Genomic DNA, 17,986 nt, shown 5'->3' with positions numbered 1-17,986 from the left:
AGTTTGGACTTTTGCAAGTTCGGGTGGAGACCAAATTAACTGTTTGGGAACAGAACACAGCCACCTAGTGGCCGTTTTTTCAATCACATTAAAAACATATAAAGGTTGAGAATTTTTACAGCAAGTAAATAGCAAAGTGTCTTATAATTACATAAGGAACAATATATTAAAAGTTTAGTTTGGTGACAGGTACTCTTTAACCCCTTAAGGACTCATGACGTACCGGTACGTCATGAGTCCGCTCCCGATCTAAAACGGGTCGGGCCCGGCCTCTAACAACAGCCAGGACCCGTGGCTAATAGCGCGCAGCAGTGATCGCGGTGCCACGCGCTATTAACCCTTTGGACGCGGCATTCAAAGTTGACTTTGAAGCTCTCTGCTTGTAAGGAAAATGGATATTCCAAAATAAAAAAAAATTTGATTCACATATACAATATGTCCACTTTATGTTTGCATCATAAAATTGACGTGTTTTTACTTTTGGAAGACACCAGAGGGCTTCAAAGTTCAGCAGCAATTTTCCAATTTTTTTACAAAATTCTCAAACTCACTATTTTTCAGGGACCAGTTCAGGTTTGAAGTGGATTTGAAGGGTCTTCATATTAGAAATGCCCCACAAATGACCCCATTATAAAAACTGCACCCCCCAAAGTATTCAAAATGACATTCAGTCAGCGTTTTAACTCTTTAAGTGTTTCACAGGAATAGCAGCAAAGTGAAGGAGAAAATTCAAAATCTTCATTTTTTACACTCGCATGTTCTTGTAGACCCATTTTTTTAATTTTTACAAGGGGTAAAAGGAGAAAATGTATACTTATATATGTAGCACAATTTCTCTCGAGTAAGCACATACCTCATATGTCTATGTAAATACCAGTTTTTGTAAGTCGCAGTTAGGAAGCCCCTATGGTGCCAGAACAGCAAAAAAAACACATGCCATACCATTTTGGAAACTAGACCCCTTAGGGAATGTAACAAGGAATTAAGTGAGCCTTAAAGGGGTAGTCCAGTGGTGAAAAACTTATCCCCTATCCTAAGGATAGGGGATAAGTTTGAGATCGCGGGGGGTCCGACCGCTGGGGCCCCCTGCGATCTCTCTGTATGGGGGCCAGGCTCTCTGGCCAGATAGCGGGTGTCGACCTCCGCACGAAGCGGCGGATGACACGCCCCCTCAATACATCTCTATGGCAGAGCCGAAGATTGCCGAAGGCAGCGCTTTGGCTCTGCCATAGAGTTGTATTGAGGGGGCGTGTCGGCTGCTGCTTCGTGCGGAGGTCGACACGCCCCCTTCCCGTGGGCTGTCGGGGCTCCGTACAGGAGATCACAGGGGGCCCCAGCTGTAGGACCCCCCGTGATCTCTAACTTATCCCATATCCTTAGGATAGGGGATAAGTTGTTCACTACTGGGTTCACCACTGGACTACTCCTTTAATACCCCACAGGTGTTTCACGACTTTTGCATATGTAAAAAAAAAAAAAAAGGTCACTAAAATGTGTGTTTTCCCTTAAATTTCACATTTTTGCAAGGGTTAATAGCAGAAAAGACCCCCAAAATTTGTAACCCCATCTCTTCTGAGTATGGAGGTACCCCATAAGTTTACCTGAAGTGCACTACGGGAGAACTACAATGCTCAGAAGAGAAGAAGTAATATTTGGCTTTTTGAGAGCAAATTTTAACAGGGGGGTATGTCGCATTTAGGAAGCCCCTATGGTGCCAGGACAGCAAAAAAAAACACATGACATACCATTTTGGAAACTAGACCCCTTGAGGAACGTAGCAAGGGGTAAAGTAAGCCTTCATACTCCACAGGGGTTTCACGACTTATGCATATGTAAAAAAAAAAAAAAAATTTCACTAAAAAGTGGGTTTTCCCCAAAATTTTACATTTTTACAAGGGTTAATAGCAGAAATGACCCCCCAAAATTTGTAAATACATTTCTTTGGAATAAGGATATACCTTAATTTTTGATGATTTTCGCTCTGCGGGTGCACACCAGGTCTTGGAGTGGGAGGTCAGTCAGGGGCCTTGAGCTTATTATAGCAGCCAGGATGTGGGACACCCCCCTCAAGGAGCATTAATGGGGGGAGCACTGAGCCCTAAAATAGGGGAACACTATGGGGGACAACGGGCCATAACTGGGGTAGACCGGTGGGTTACAGAGGCCCGTAATATGGGGTACAGTGGGCCAGAAAACTATAAATCATAAAATAATAAAACAGGATATGTTCCCAGAATGATGACCCAGAGCATAGCCAAAAAAAACAACAAAAAAAAAAAAACAAATGCCCGCCCCAAACCCTATGCTCTGAATCATCATTCTGGGAATGTGATGTGTGTGGCCGTCCCTAACCTGTTGCCTCAAATGCGCACCCGCTCAGGTGGAAAGAGAGCGCCGCGCATTTGAGGCAACATAAAAAAGTCCCCGATGATAGTGACTCAGTGACCTATGACCCATTTATGAAAAAAAAAAACCCTTATCAGGTTTTTGTTTTGTTTTTCAGGTTTTTTTTGGGCAATTTAGTGATTTATGGGGGTTATATTTTGGAATGTACTCTGGACTTGGTACATTGGTGAAATTATGGAAAATTCGAATGAAAAGGGAAAATTTAGTACTGCATGGAAGTGTGATACTCCCTGAAGCAGCCTATGCAGAGGCCCGGATTATCTGGGCAAGTGTCACACTGAATGGTGGTGTCCCTCCACATCCCTTTCTTGTAACACACTCTGCATTTTTTCTGGGATCGCCCCTTCTTTCCAGTGGGGGGGATCACACCTGGAAAGTGCTGGCCAGGGACGATCCTGGCGCCTATAACTCCAGACCCTTGGAAAGTCCGGCCTGATCTTTCCCGGTCAGTAAAGATCAGGAACCTTAGGACTTCTTCTTGGTACTGGAGGAATGTCCCTGTGTTGCCAGCGTTCTGGTACAGTACAAAAGAGTTGTACATGGCAACCTGTACCATGTAGACCGCAACTTTTTAGTACCATGCCCGTGTTTTCCGCATGGCGTTATATGGCTTGAGGACTTGAGGTAATTTTTTTTTTTTTACTTTTTTTTTTTTTACTTTTATTTAACTTTTTTAATCTATTAAACTCCTACCTGTCCCTGCAATCCGCTGTCCCTATTCTAAGGCTCCTGAGGGGGCTCCGGAGCTCCGAAGGGGGATCCACGGCTTCTTCCCGCTGCTGCACCCGCTGACTGAACGAAGAGAGCGGGTGCAGCAGCGGGAAGGGACCGCTAACCCCTCCTCTGCTGCTCTGCTATTGGCCGGACGATCGCCGTCCAATAGCAGCGTTGCTGGGGCGGTGACAGTATTGTCACCGCTCCCCAGCAACGGCAGGTGATTGGCGGTGTACTGTACACCACCGATCACCATTTATTTCCAGGTCATCAGGTCACAAGTGACCCGAATGACCCGAATCGCCGAAGATCGCTTGCGGGGGTCCCGAGACCACCCTTGGCATTTGCACGGCATGCCTGCTGAAGGATTTCAGCAGGAATGCCGTTCCGATCTCTGCCCGGCACGCGGCAGAGACCGGAAAAACACCAGGACGTCCGAGGACGTCCTTGGTCCTTAAAGCCCAGGGTGCGGGGACGTCACAGGACGTCCTGTGTCCTTAAGGGGTTAAGGGGTTAATCGTATGGACCTACAGAATAAAGATAAGGTGTCATTTTTACCGAAAAATTTACTGTGTAGAAACGGAAGCCCCCAAAAGTTACAAAATGGCGTTGTTTTTTTTCAATTTTGTCGCACAATGATTTTTTTTCCATTTTGCCATAGATTTTTGGGTAAAATGACTGATGTAATTACAAAGTAGAATTGGTGGTGCAAAAAATAAGCCATCATATGGATTTTTAGGTGCAAAATTGAAAGAGTTATGATTTTTTAAAGGTAAGGAGGAAAAAACAAAAATGCAAAAACGAAAAAACGCTGAGTCCTTAAGGGGTTAAAGGTGCCCCCCATTTATGATCTGTTCTTGGTTTTGAATTCACTAATTGCTATCAAAAACCTGAATGTGTGAACACAGCCTTATTGTTTATTACCAGAGCCTGAATATCTGTTCTGGTCATGTAATGATCGCCCAGGATGGCACGGCTCAGTTCAGTTATCAGAGCTGTGTTTGTAGTAAGGAGCCATATACCTGTATGATCATCACATGACCAGAGGAGATTCTAACCTGTTGTGGCTGCAATTCAATGACAGCAAGCAGAAATCTGGAAAGCAATCCAGTCATTTTAGGATAATCTGTCATGTGTGTACATGATAAGTAGCACTATTTCTAGTTATTATACAACTTGTATTTGGTCATTTTTACCAGTTTGTCCATCTGCAGGCTGTACATCAGTCTCTGGGTGAGATATTATACTTACAGTTGCCTCCTTGTCGCCCCCCCCCCCCCCCTTCCATACAATTATATAGGCAGCATGTAACTGATCTCTCAGTGAGCTGCTAGCTCCTCTTTGTAAACACAGGATGGAATTGAGATTTTTATCAGATTAAATGATAATTTGACAGGGTCAGCTCAGGTGAGCAGTTCTGTCTTTTTTGTTTTAGCAAGAAGTGGGGGTCTCAGCACCCAAACCCCCAGCAATCTAAACTTCTAATATGTCACTGTGACATGTCAGAACTTCATAAACACTATTGTTTGTACTGCTTGGAAGCTTCATTTTAAAATAGTTATCCAGTACTATGTACAAGCAGTTTATTGGTCAATACACTTGGTAGATTTATCAAAACCTGTGTAAAGGAAAAGTTGACCAGTTGCCCAAAGCAGCCAATCAGATCGCTTCTTTCATTTTTTTTAGGCCTGATTTTTGGGCAACTGGTCAGCTTTTCCTTTCCCCAGGCTTACAAAAATGTCCCCCTTTGTAATTTAAAGGGGTTATCCACCATAAGGTGATTTTAGTAGGTACCTGGCAGGCAGTAATGGACATGCTTAGGAAGGATCTGCGCTTGTCTTGGGGCTAAATGGCTATGTTGTGAGATTACCATAATATGGGGGCTAACTTTTTGTGAACTGGTATTTCCTGTTTGACTTTTCTTTTTTTTTTACTACAAATCCCACAATTCCATTTTCCTCCCTCCCACACATCAGCCACCCCACCCATTGAAACATGAATGACCTGCATCCATTCAAAAGACCTATGGTTTTCAATCAGGTACCTACAGCTGTTGCATTAGTTGCAGATTGATCTCTCTCCCACCAAGCGATCCCTCCACCCATTGAAGCAGACAGGCTCCCTGTCATCAGCTGACTAGTGAGATCAGGTGTCGGCCACACTACAACCTGGGAAAAATCTGAGACAGCAGTCATTCTGTATGCTGTTAAAAATAAATATTGGGGTGAAAATCACAGAAGAATTGTGAGAAAACCGTCACACAAAGGAACAGACACTATATTATGAACTACACTATCTTTACAGCCCCTGTAGCATAGTCATATAAAAAGAAATCCTGTTATACCCCTTTAAATCTTAACTTTTTTGTTAATCTTTATTCACTAAGGAATTGTGTAAGGAATCATCATTTATACTTCTCACATCTAAGGGTTTGCTACAATGTAATGTTAGATCCTTGACATAGTTATGTTTTTTTCATGATACAATTTCATCGTCTATTACCAATTAATCACAATAATACAAAATATAGGAATTCAGTAGGCAGATTATTGAGGTCCAAAGTACATTTATAGGGGATCCAGGAATAGAAAAATAGAGCCCCCCATCTGTCTCCAGGTTGGGTGTGGTTCGGCAGCTCAGTTCCATTAAAGGGATACTCCGGTGGACTTTTTTTTTTTCATATCAACTGCTTCCAGAAAGTTTAATGGATTTGTAAATGACTTCCATTAAAAAATCTCAATCCTTCCAGTACAGAGGAAGTTGAATTGTTCTTTTCTGTCTGACCACAGTGCTCTCTGTTGACACCTCTGTCCAAGTCAGGAACTGTCCAGAGCAGGATAGGTTTGCCATGGGGATTTGCTCCTACTCTGTACAGTTCCTGACATGGACAGAGGTGTCAGCAGAGAGCACTGTGGTCACACAGAAAGGAAATTCAAAAAGAAAAACACTTCCTCTGGAGCATAAAGCAGCTCATAAGTACTGAAAGGATAAAGATTTTTTAATAGAAGTAATTTACAAATCTGTTTAAGTTTCTGGCATCAATTGATTTAAACAAAAACGTTCCCCTTTAACCCCTTAAGGACCTAGGGTGTACGGGTACGCACTGGCTCCCTGGCACTTAAGGACCCAGGACGTACCTGTACGCCCATGGGAATTCCGGTCCCCGACGCTCACCGGGCAGGGACCGGAGCGGGATGTCTGCTGAAATCATTCAGCAGGCACCCCGCGCAAACCCCTGGGAGGGTCCCGAGACCTCCCCATGTCGGAAATCGCCGGTCAATTCAGAACGGCAATCTGCGGCGATTCCGGGTCATACGCTCTCCAGTGACCCGGAAAATAAGGGGGATCAGGGCTGTCCAAGACACCCCTGATCCCCCTGAAGGGATAGAAGTGAGGTGGCAGGGGTGCCACCCCTCCTATCCCTGCTATTGGTCAGTCAGAAGCGACCAACCAATAGCAGATCGGGGGCGGGGGGGTTAAAGTTCGGTTCCCCGCACTGCCCACCCACAGTAGTCCGGGCAGAACGGGGGAACTGTCCTGTGACTGGTGGTCACTTACCGGCGGCGATCGGTGGCGATGAGGTGCAGCTCCCTGGTGCAGACTACGGAAGCTGGTGAGTTGTTGCCTAACAACATCTGGAGGGCTACAGTTTGGAGACCACTATACAGTGGTCTCTAAACTGTAGCCCTCCAGATGTTGCAAAACTACAACTCCCAGCATGCCCAGACAGCTGTTTACTGTTTGGGAATGCTGGGATTTGTAGTTTTTCAATATTTGGAGGGCTACTCTTTGGAGATCACTGTGCAGTGGACTCTAAATTCTGGCCCTCTAGATCTTGCAAAACTACAACTCCCAGCATGCCCACTCAGCAGTTTTTTGTCTGGGCATGCTGGGATTTGTAGTTTTGCAACATCTGGAGGGCTACAGTTTGGAGATCCCTGTGCAATGGTTTCTAAACCGTGGCCCTCTAAATCTTGCAAAACTGCAACTCCTAGCATTCACGAACTGCAAACGGCTGCCTCGCCACGCTGGGAGTTGTAGTTGCATACCTGCAGCTGTTGCATAACTACATCTCCCAGCATGCCCTTCGGCAATCAGTAAGCTCGAGGCAAAATACTGCAGCAACAGCTGGAGGCAAAGTACGGAGTTAGGTAACAGAACCTAACTGTAGGTTTTCCAACCAGTGTGCCTCCAGCTGTTGCAAAAGTACAACTCCCAGCATGCACGATCTGTCAGTGCATGCTGGAGTTATAGTTTTGCAACAGATGGAGGGTTGTGCCCCCCCCCCATGTGAATGTACAGGGTACATTCACATGGGTGGGTTTACAGTGAGTTTCCTGCATCAAGTTTGAGCTGCTGCAAATTTTCCGCGGCAGCGCAAACTCCTAGTGGGAAACTCACTGTAAAACCCGCCCGTGTGAATGTACCCTAAACATATCATATGGCAGTGTTTCCAAAAAATTGAGCCGTCAGCTGTTGCAAAACAACAACTCCAAGGATTTATGGACAGCCACTGACTGTCCAGGCATGTTTGGAGTTTTGCAACAGCTGGAGGAACCCTGTTTGGGAATCACTGGCATAGAATACCCCTATATCCACCTCATGCAATCCCTAATTTAGTCCTCAAATGCGCATGGCGCTCTCTCACTTCGGAGCCCTGTCGTATTTCAAGGACATAGTTTAGGGCCACATATGGGGTATTTCCGTACTCAGGAGCAATTGCGTTACAAATTTGGGGGTCTTTTTCTCCTTTTACCCCTTATGAAAAGGAAAAGTTGAGGTCTACACCAGCCTGTTAGTGTGAACATTTTAATTTTTTACACTAACATGCTGGCCCCATACTTTTTATTTTCACAAGAGGTAAAAGGAAAAAAAGACCCCCAAAATTTGTATAGCAATTTCTCCTGAGTACGGAAATACCCCATATGTGGGCGTAAAATTCTCTGCAGGCGCACAACAAGGCTCAGGAGTGAGAGCGCACCATGTATATTTGAGGCCTAAATTGGTGATCTGCACAGGGATGGCTGATTTTACAGCGGTTCTGACATAAACGCAAAAAAAAAACAAAAAAAACACATGTGACCCCATTTTGGAAACTACACCCCTCACGGAACGTAACAAGGAGTATAGTGAGTCTTAACACCCCACAGGTGTTTGACAAATTTTCGTTAAAGTTGGATGGGAAAATGAAAGAAAAAAATGTTTTTAACTAAAATGCTGGTGTTACCCTAAATTTTTCATTTTCACAAGGGAAAATAGGAAAAAAAAGCCCCCCATATGTGGATGTAAAGTGCTCTGCGGGCGAACTACAATGCTCAGAAGAGAAGGAGCGCCATTGGGCTTTTGGAAAGAAAATTTGTCTGGAATTGAGGGCCACTTGTGTTTACAAAGCCCCCATAGTGCCAGAACAATGGACCTACACCCCTCACGAATTGTGGGAACAGCCCACTGTTCCAAAAATCTGTCAAACGCCAGTGGGGTGTAAATGCTCCCTGCACCCCTAATTAAATTCTGTGAGGGGTGGAGTTTCTAAAATGGGGTCACATGTGGGGGAATCCACTGTTCTGGCACCACAGGGGTCTTTGTAAATGCACAAGGTCCCCAACTTTTATTCCAACCAAATTCTCTCTCCAAAAGCTCAATGGCGCTCCTCCTCTTCTGAGCATTGTAGTGCGCCCACAGTGCACTTGACGTACAGACATGGGGTATTTTCATACTCAGAAGAAATGGAGTTGCAAATTTTTGGGGGCATTTTCTCCTATTACCCCTTACTCCCAGCAATTTAGTGAAAATGAAAAGAAAGAACATGTTCATTCTTCAAGCGGAATCCGCTAGCAGAAATCAATTGAAGTCAATGGTAAAAAAAAATTCCACCCGACATCGTTTTTGCGCGGAATTCGTGGGCAATTTGCGTGCAATTTGCGCGGAATTTCGCACGCAATTTGCGCGGAAATGGCTGAAAAAACCTTCATTCTTTCTCCCCCATGTCTGCGCGCAATTCCGCGCAAATTGCGCTGGAATTTCCCGCAAATTTCGTGCAAAAAAAATAAATTTCCTCCGTAAATTTTTCAGCGTGAATTACTCTTCATTTACTCCGTGTGAACGCACCCTTAAAGATAAATAAGTAGATAACTAATACAGATAAAGCAAGTCCTTACATATAAAAGTAAGCAAGAGCTTCTGGGAACTGTCAATCACTGTCTATTTCAGTGTTTCCCAACCAGGGTGCCTCCAGCTGTTGCAAAACTACAACTCCCAGCATGCCCGGACAGCCAAAGGCTGTCCGGGCATGCCGGGAGTTGTAGTTTTGCAACAGCTGGAGGCAACCTCTTTGGGAAACACTGGCCTATGTAGAGGACAGGAGCTTCTTCAGGGTCCTGTACAGTAAACAGTGTCCTAAAAAGGAAAATGGAGTCGCCCTCACCTGGTGTCCAAAGGAGTAGCTAACCCTGGCACAGGTAAAGAGTACAGAACATGTAATACCTCCCTGTACTGTAGGGGGTGCTACCAGACACCAGTCAGTGCATGCACTTCAGTAATACAGGTAAAGAGTACAGAACATGTAATACCTCCCTGTACTGTAGGGGGCGCTACTAGACACCAGTCAGTGCATGTACTTCAGTAATACAGGTAAAGAGTACAGAACATGTAATACCTCCCTGTACTGTAGGGGGCGCTACCAGACACCAGTCAGTGCATACGCTTCAGTAATACAGGTAAAGAGTACAGAACATGTAATACCTCCCTGTACTGTAGGGGGCGCTACCAGACACCAGTCAGTGCATACACTTCAGTAATACAGGGGTTTTACCAGTGAAATATCCATTCTGATTGGTCGGTTCTTCCAGCCATTGATATGTTTCGCAGATTCCATAGAATTGTATGTTGAGTCTGGTTTCAAGTTACAATGGTCCAGAAAAGACCATTGTATGTTGAAACGATTGTATGTTAAGGCCATTGTAAGTTGAGGGATCACTGTAAATCACAGAATTCTGGACTAGCACAGATTAAAAGGATGTCTAAGCAGCATCTTAGGATACATGTTTGATAGATAAGAGTCTGGAGGTAAATGCCTTTCCATATACATGGTTGTAAATGTTTATAGCTCTATTGGCCGGAAGTACAGTCAGACGTCCAATGGGTTGTGAAGATGACCGCCAGGTTACAAGAGAAAGATGTTGCTGTATGGTGTCCCCTTAGGACCATACGGAGATCGCTAATAAACATGGCACAGACATTTCTCTCTCGTCTTCTGTAAAATCCACAACACCGCTCTCCTTTTCTGGGCTACTCAAAGTGTCACACTGTCTGCAGTTTATTGTGACCTCTGTTCACGCGATGGGTTTGGGCCATATTCAGGACATTTGTGAAATTAAAGCATTCCCTTAAGCCCAAGTGAAAAAACCCCTGCTGGGAGCGTCTCCAGGGAGACCCCAAACTGCAGGACAACCAGCCAGGGGCTCAATACAGCCCCAAGAATTAGGGGGAGGGAGGTGTCTGATTAACCCCTGTGCAGATTAATAGCTCATAGCGTGTAACACATGAGCACTTAACACCGGACGCTTGGCTGCCATTTTTGTTTCCAACTGGTATATGTACACATCTGATGGATCTATCAAGGCTGATCCCGAGTGTAGATACTTAGCACCCGAAATTCATTATGATGCAGCAATAGGACTCGTAGTACATGTTTTAATTATTAAAAAAATAAAATAAATCATTAGTACTTGTCCAGTCACATTGCTGCATTTATTCTAATGGGACTGGCAGTATATATTACTACCTATTCTGGAAAAAGTTTACACTTTTCACAACATACGATATTGTCCTGATAACTGCAGCTGTCAAAAGTGTGAAAGTGAAAGCCAATACACACACGCGCACACACACACACGCACATACACACACACATGCACGCACACACACACAAGATCTGTAGTGCACTTGTATGTAAGGCGCATAGTCTCCTGTTTATTCGAACATTTGAATTCTTACAGCACACTGCCATCTGGTGGCAGAAGTAGAAATTTTTTTATTTTGCAACAACCAAAAATAGCAGATAAGGCTGGGTTCACGTCACCATTTTTACCAATACGGGTCCACATATGGCTGGGGGGGAGCTAAGGCTGCATTCACACTTCGGGGGAGATTTACTAAGCTGTTTAGACTCTTTTTTCTCGTCTAAATTTTTTTGCGACTTTACTGCGACAAATGGTTTAGAACTTTTCTGTTCCTCGAAAGCATAAATGTCTAAAATAGACTGAATTTGTTCATAGTCATGTATTTATCATGGGCGACATACCTCGTATGAGACAGTCACAAATCGCCTATATACGCGGAAACTTCAGACCAAGGCAAACCTAGCAGAAATGTCTTCCCAAGTATAATTTTGTAGGTCCTACAAGGTTTTTTTGTAACATTGTCTTTTTACTTTTTAATTTTGTGCCTCATCCCCTTTTATTTTTTGTTTGGTTGTTACTTTCTGCCATACCTTAGCAGTAATGTTTTTGCCTTCAAATGTAAGGATTTTGACCTAAGTTTCCTTGTTTCCATCTCCTTTTTCAAAGTTCATTATATTGTATTTGTTAAAATAAAGTCCAATTAATGCATTGCAATAAACCATGTTTAATTGTAATGTTTCTGCATTACAAAGGTAACTCCAACAGTATGGATGTAAAAACATAAATGAACATGTCTTTTTGCACTGTGTTATATTTATAGCAGAAATTATAACTAACATCATCTTCATTAAACAGTGTTTCATCTCTTACCCTAAACACTATAAATGTCAAATAAAAAATTGGACCAATGTTTTTTTTTTTTTGTTCACCTTAATTGTCAACGGAATGTTAAAGGGTTACTCTGGTGTGAACTTTTATAAAATTGAAAATCAAATGTTCCCAGTAAGTGAAACATATTGGTAAATCTAGTTTTGGTTAATAAATTAACCCTTATAGGAATTTAGAGCAGATGGATAATGCAGCGTAAAACCTTTCCTTTTGCTTTTCAAGATTTGCGTTGTTCACATTTTTACCACATTGTTCTCTGCTGACATCTGTTGCCCGTATTAGGAACTGTCCACAGCACCATAGGTCAGAACGTACGACTGGTAAAAAAAAAAAAGGAAAAGAAAACTAAATTAAAAAATAGAGAGAAAAAACAAACCTCTTCAGCTAAAATTTCCATTTCGCGCTGGGTGAAATTTTTGGACTTGAGTTTACGCTTTCTGCTGCCAATAACAGATTCCCCCTGGCCAGAAAGGGGAGCCAGTGGAGGAGAGTCATCAGGTGAGGGGGTTACAGAGGGCTCCATGAGGCAAGACAGCAAACCCCTGCTTTCAAAAAGGTGCAATAAAATGGAAATGCACAAAGTTTGATTAGCTGAAGAGTACAGGATTAAGGAAGCAAGGGGGAACAGCCAAATTCCCTATAAGGAGTACCTACCTGATTTAAACTAACAAGGCAGCTTCTAAAGTTGGAGAGGGTGTGAGTGATATACGTTCTGTCTAATATAGACCAGGGAAGGAGGAAGGAAGATCTTGCGACAAATTTAACAAAGTCCGTGCGACTTTTGGTAAATTTGGCGCAAATTAGACCGATGTCTAACACATGCACTGCTCTAAACACAGACTTAAATTAGACACACATGATAAATCTCCCCCTTAGTGTTTACATTACGGGTACCAGATCCAGCTGGGGGAGGGGCAAACCAGGCTCTCCCATACCCCAGCCGGACCAGGGCTGAACATCATTTACTTTAATGAGCCGACCAGTGTCAAACGGTGACTCCGGTCGGCTCATTTTTGATCCGTAAAACGGTCACAAAACTGGATACAGGTAAAAAATTAGCCGACCGGAGTCACTGTTTGACTCCGGTCGGCTCATTAAAGTAAATGGAGTTCAGCGCTGGTCCGGCTGGGGTACGGGAGAGCCTGGTTTGCCCCTCCGGCACCCATGATGTAAAAACGAAATGTGAATGCAGCCTAAAACCTTGCGCTCCCGTATCCCTGCGGTATGCCGCCCGTATGTAATACATTTTAATGAGCCGGCCAGAGTGAGACGCTGACTCCGGTCAGCTCAATCTTGCCTGTATGCGGTTTGAAGGTCAACCATGGTTTGAGGTGCGGTGGAAAACCGCATGCAGGGCAAAAATGAGCCGACCGGAGCCAGCGTCTTCCTCTGGTCGGCTGATTGAAATTAATTACATATGGGCATACGGCAGGGATACGGGAGCGCAAGGTTTTAGCTCCCCCCAGCCGTATGCGGTCCTGTACCAGGAATTCCACGCCATTTTTTTCCAAAAGGAAAATATGCCATGTGAAGCCAGTATTAGATATTAGATATATCTAGGGACATATACAGTATGTAGTCTATAGAATGTTTTTCATATTTTTTAGTAAAAATTTAAAATTATTGTAAGAACCTCTTTTGGACTATATTACCAAAAATGGAATGTTCACCCCCTGCACTTCACAGTGAAACTGCTGAGAACTGAACACAGTCTTTCACAATAGCTGTAAAGCAGAACAGGTACTGGATATGTCCCTAGTGGTGGAAAGGTTATATTACAGCTCCAGCAAAACTGCTAAATGGACTTTGTCTCCCTCTGCTTGTAAAACATCAGGCTTACACACTTGCATACTCTTGTCTTTTTAGGCTGTGTTCAGACTACAGAATTTATAAGCGGAATTCAGCTCAGAAATTCTGGTGCAGCAGAATCCAATTGACTGTCAATGGGATTCCACTGCACAGTGCACATTGCCGAATGTCAGAAATTCCATCACCGAAAGAACTATCTTGGTCTTGCTTCGTCTATGGAGACGGCAATGTCACAGGGTGTCCTAGGATTCTGCAATGTGAACCAAGCCTTAGTGTTTTGTAGGTTATTGACACATGCTCAGATTAGACAACACATTAAAATCTGTTGTGAAATTGCAGTTAATTTAGACCTCGTTCACACTGCCATTAGGTGGAGCTCTGTCGTCAGTTCCGTCAAGTTAGCGGAGAAAAAAATTGTGCTAAAATCCTGTAAAATAACTGGGTCACCAACGGACCCCATGCAATTGAATGGGGGCCGTCTGGACCCGGCAGTAGTCGTTTGCATCCGACCTGTTTCAGGGTCTGATCGGCAAAAAAAAAGCTAAAAAAAAAAAAGAAGACCCTTAAGGGGTTGGATGTGAACAGCAAAGTAAACCTAGTCTAAGACAATATGGAGCTGATACAGATGTATAAACTTCTATCGAAGTTGCATGGATATGTCTGTATCTTTTCCTCATGGTCCATACATGTGCCATTGCTTTGTGCACAATGTCAGTATCTTGGCTCATACTCTGGAGCACATGTCACTTAAGCAGTCCTCTGCAACTATTTTACTGCAGTAGTAAAACTGTAGGACAAGTTAAACAATCACATTAGAGCAGTGTTTTCCAACCAGAGTGCCTACATCTGTTGCAAAACAACAACTGGAGAGGACGTAGACTGGTTTCCATCCACAGACCCAGCAGGACCAGTTGTACTGTAATGGAAGGCCTGCACTCCCCCCCCCCCCCCTCCCCACCGGCTAGCTGCTTCTATCTCCCTCTATCTTCCTCTGTCACCTACTAGATCCGCCACCACATCTTAGTGACGTGGATTCCAGTAACGTGAGCACAGCGCTCTCTCGGCAAAGCGCATGCGCCGAAATGTTTTCCCAACCGGTTCAGTTCACTTTCACCAACACTATGTCATGGCATAGCAGATATTGTCATGTGTTGTGATTGGCAAGAGAAGTAAGGGAGGAAGTATCAGTGTGTGTACTGCTGGCAATATTGTAGCAATGCATTGATTAATTTCCCCAGCACTCTTATTTTACAGCCTGCAGGCCTTAACAGTAGCTCAGTCTTGGCTGCCACAAAGGCCTATTAAACGGATTACTTCCTGTGGAGCTGGTCTGACCATCATTGATATGCCACAAACCCTGTTTAAATGGATAATTTTACTTTAAAAGTCTTTTAACATGTTGCAGAGACATGTCAAAAAGTTTTATTTGGTGGGACCTTGGTGTTCAGACAGCCATCAATTATTAGATCAAGTGCGTGCTAAGCTGATTTTGTTCAAGCGCTGTGCACATAACCAAGAAGGACTCCTATAGTCTATTTTCTGGACATCGCTGGGATCCCAGAGGTCAGACCCCCCCTGTGAATAGGGAGTATGTTTTTAATAGCTGGATAACCAATTTAAAGGGGTTATCCAGGAAAAAAAACTTTTTATTTTAGATATCAACTGGCTCCAGAAAGTTAAACAGATTTGTAAATTTCTTCTATTAATAAATCTTAATCCTTTCAGTACTTATGAGCTGCTGAAGTTGAGTTGTTCTTTTCTGTCTAAGTGCTCTCTGATGACACCTGTCTAGGGTGTATGTTTATGCCTCTTTTAAATGTTTGTATGGGGGTTTCTTGTTGTATAAAGTGATTTATGCATTTTCTAATAAAAAAAAATTTGTACATTGATTGGGTGTGCGCTACATGGTGTACTTCTCCCTTTTTTTGCTCTGTCTCGGGAACTGTCCAGAGTAGAAGCAAATACCCATAGCAAACCTCTTCTACTCTGTGCAGTTCCCGAGACAAGCAGAGATGTCAGCAGAGAGCACTGTTGGCAGACAGAAAAGAACAACTCAACTTCAGCAGCTGATTATTATTGGAAGGATTAAGTTTTTGTAATAGAAGTAATTTACAAATCTGTTTAACTTTCTAGAGCCAGTTGATAAAAAAAATTAATAAAAAAGTATTTTCCTGGAATACCCCTTTAACCCCTTAAGGACCGTTTTTTTTTTCCATTTTTGCACTTTCGTTTTTTGCTCCTTGCCTTTAAAAAATTATAACTCTTTCAATTTTGCACCTAAAAATCCATATGATGGCTTATTTTTTGCGCCACCAATTCTACTTTCCAGTGACATTAGTCATTTTACCCAAAAATCTACGGTGAAATGGAAAAGAAAATCATTGTGCGACAAAATTGAAAAAAAAAATGCCATTTTGTAACTTTTGGGGGCTTCCGTTTCTACGTAGTACATTTTTCGGTAAAAATGACACCTTATCTTTATTCTGTAGGTCCATACGATTAAAATGATACCCTACTTATTTAGGTTTCATTTTGTCGTACTTCTGGAAAAAATCATAACTACATGCAGGAAAATGAATACGTTAAAAACTGACCCCTATAACTTTTTTATTTTTCCATGTATGGGGCGGTATGATGGCTCATTTTTTTGTGCCGTGATCTGAAGTTTTTAATGGTACAATTTTTGCATTGATAGGACTTATTGATCGCTTTTTATTCATTTTTTCATGATATAAAAAGTGACCAAAAATGCACTATTTTGGACTTTAGAATTTTTTTGCGCGTATGCCATTGACCGTGCGGCTTAATTAACGATATATTTTTATAATTCGGACATTTCCGCACACGGCGATACCACATATGTTTATTTTTATTTAATTTTTTTTTATGGGAAAAGGGGGGTGATTCAAACTTTTAATAAAGGGAGGAGTTAAATGATCTTTATTCACTTTTATTTTCACTTTTTTTTGCAGTGTTATAACTCCCATAGGGACCTATAACACTGCACACACTGATCATTGTTATCCCATAGGGACCTATAACACTGCACACACTGATCTTTATCATTGATCACTGGTTTCTCATAAGAAACCAGTGATCGATGATTCTGCCGCATGACTGCTCATGCCTGGATCTCAGGCACTGAGCAGTCATTCGGCGATTTGAGCGCGCGGCTAAAGGGTTAATAGCGCGCGGCACCACGATCAGTGCCGTGCGCTATTAGCGGACGGGTCCCGGCTTCACTATGACGCCGGGCCCGCCGTGATATGATACGGGGTCACCGTGGGACACCGCGTTATATCACGGGAGCGGGACCAAGAACGTACTCATACGTCCTTGGTCCTTAAGGGGTTAAGTGTCTCTGATCCCTTGTTAACATAGTCTTAAAGGGGTACTTCACTGGAAAGCATATTTTTTTAAATCAATTGGTGCCAAAAAGTTAAACAGATTTGTAAAATATTTCTACTAAAGAAATCCCAATCCTTTCAGTATTTATCAGCTGCTGTATACTACAGAGGAAGTTCTTTTCTTTTTGAATTTCCTTTCTGTCTGACAACATGCTCTCTGCTGACATCTCTGTCCATTTTGACTTGTCCAGAGTAGGAGCAAATCCCCATAGCAAACCTATCCTGCTCTGGACAGTTCCTGACACGGACAGAGGTCTCTGCAGAGAGCACTGTGGTCAGACAGAAAGGAAATTCAAAAAGTAAAGAACTTCCTCTGTAGTATACATCATCTAAAAAGTACTGGAAGGATTGGGATTTTTTTAATAGAAGTAATTTACAAATCTGTTTTAATTTTTTGACACCAGTTGATTTAAAAGAAAATGTTTTCCAGTGGAATACCCATTTAAGCGTTAGAACCAATTCTATGTCTGTCCTGTTATATTACAGTGTGGAAATGTTCTGGTAACATTTAATTTTCTGTCAGGCAAAACTATTTACAATTATAATGAGATAAGTAAATGGCGATTATGCAGGCATGGGTATTTTGTCTGACAAAGGATAGATACATAATTCCTAGATAAATAATTATCATCATAATGTGCAAAAAAGCAGCAACATTTCGACTCGCTCAGGAGTGACTCGAAACGACACTGCTTTTTTGCACATTACGATGTGATACATTTTTCACTTTTTTTTACTTTAAAGGAGTACCCTGGCAAAGACTAACTTATCCCCTATACACAGGATAGGGAATAAGTATCTGATCGGGAATAGGGGATAAGTATCTGGTCCTAAAAGTTAAAAAAATGAAAAAAATAAAAA

At 42.7% G+C, this 17,986-nt stretch overlaps 1 protein-coding gene across 7 annotated transcripts in view; it reads right to left on the bottom strand.

The window, feature by feature from the left end:
• The window catches only part of WNT3 (Wnt family member 3), a 455,111-nt gene that overhangs the window by 22,836 nt on the left and 414,289 nt on the right, over positions 1-17,986 (bottom strand). The gene's annotated exons all lie outside the window — the stretch shown is intronic.

Source organism: Hyla sarda, chromosome 12 (genome assembly GCF_029499605.1).
Source record: "Hyla sarda isolate aHylSar1 chromosome 12, aHylSar1.hap1, whole genome shotgun sequence".
Taxonomy (NCBI): Eukaryota; Metazoa; Chordata; class Amphibia; order Anura; family Hylidae; genus Hyla; species Hyla sarda.
The sequence above is the reverse complement of the archived record's forward strand: the minus strand, read 5'-3'. Positions and strand labels throughout refer to the sequence as shown.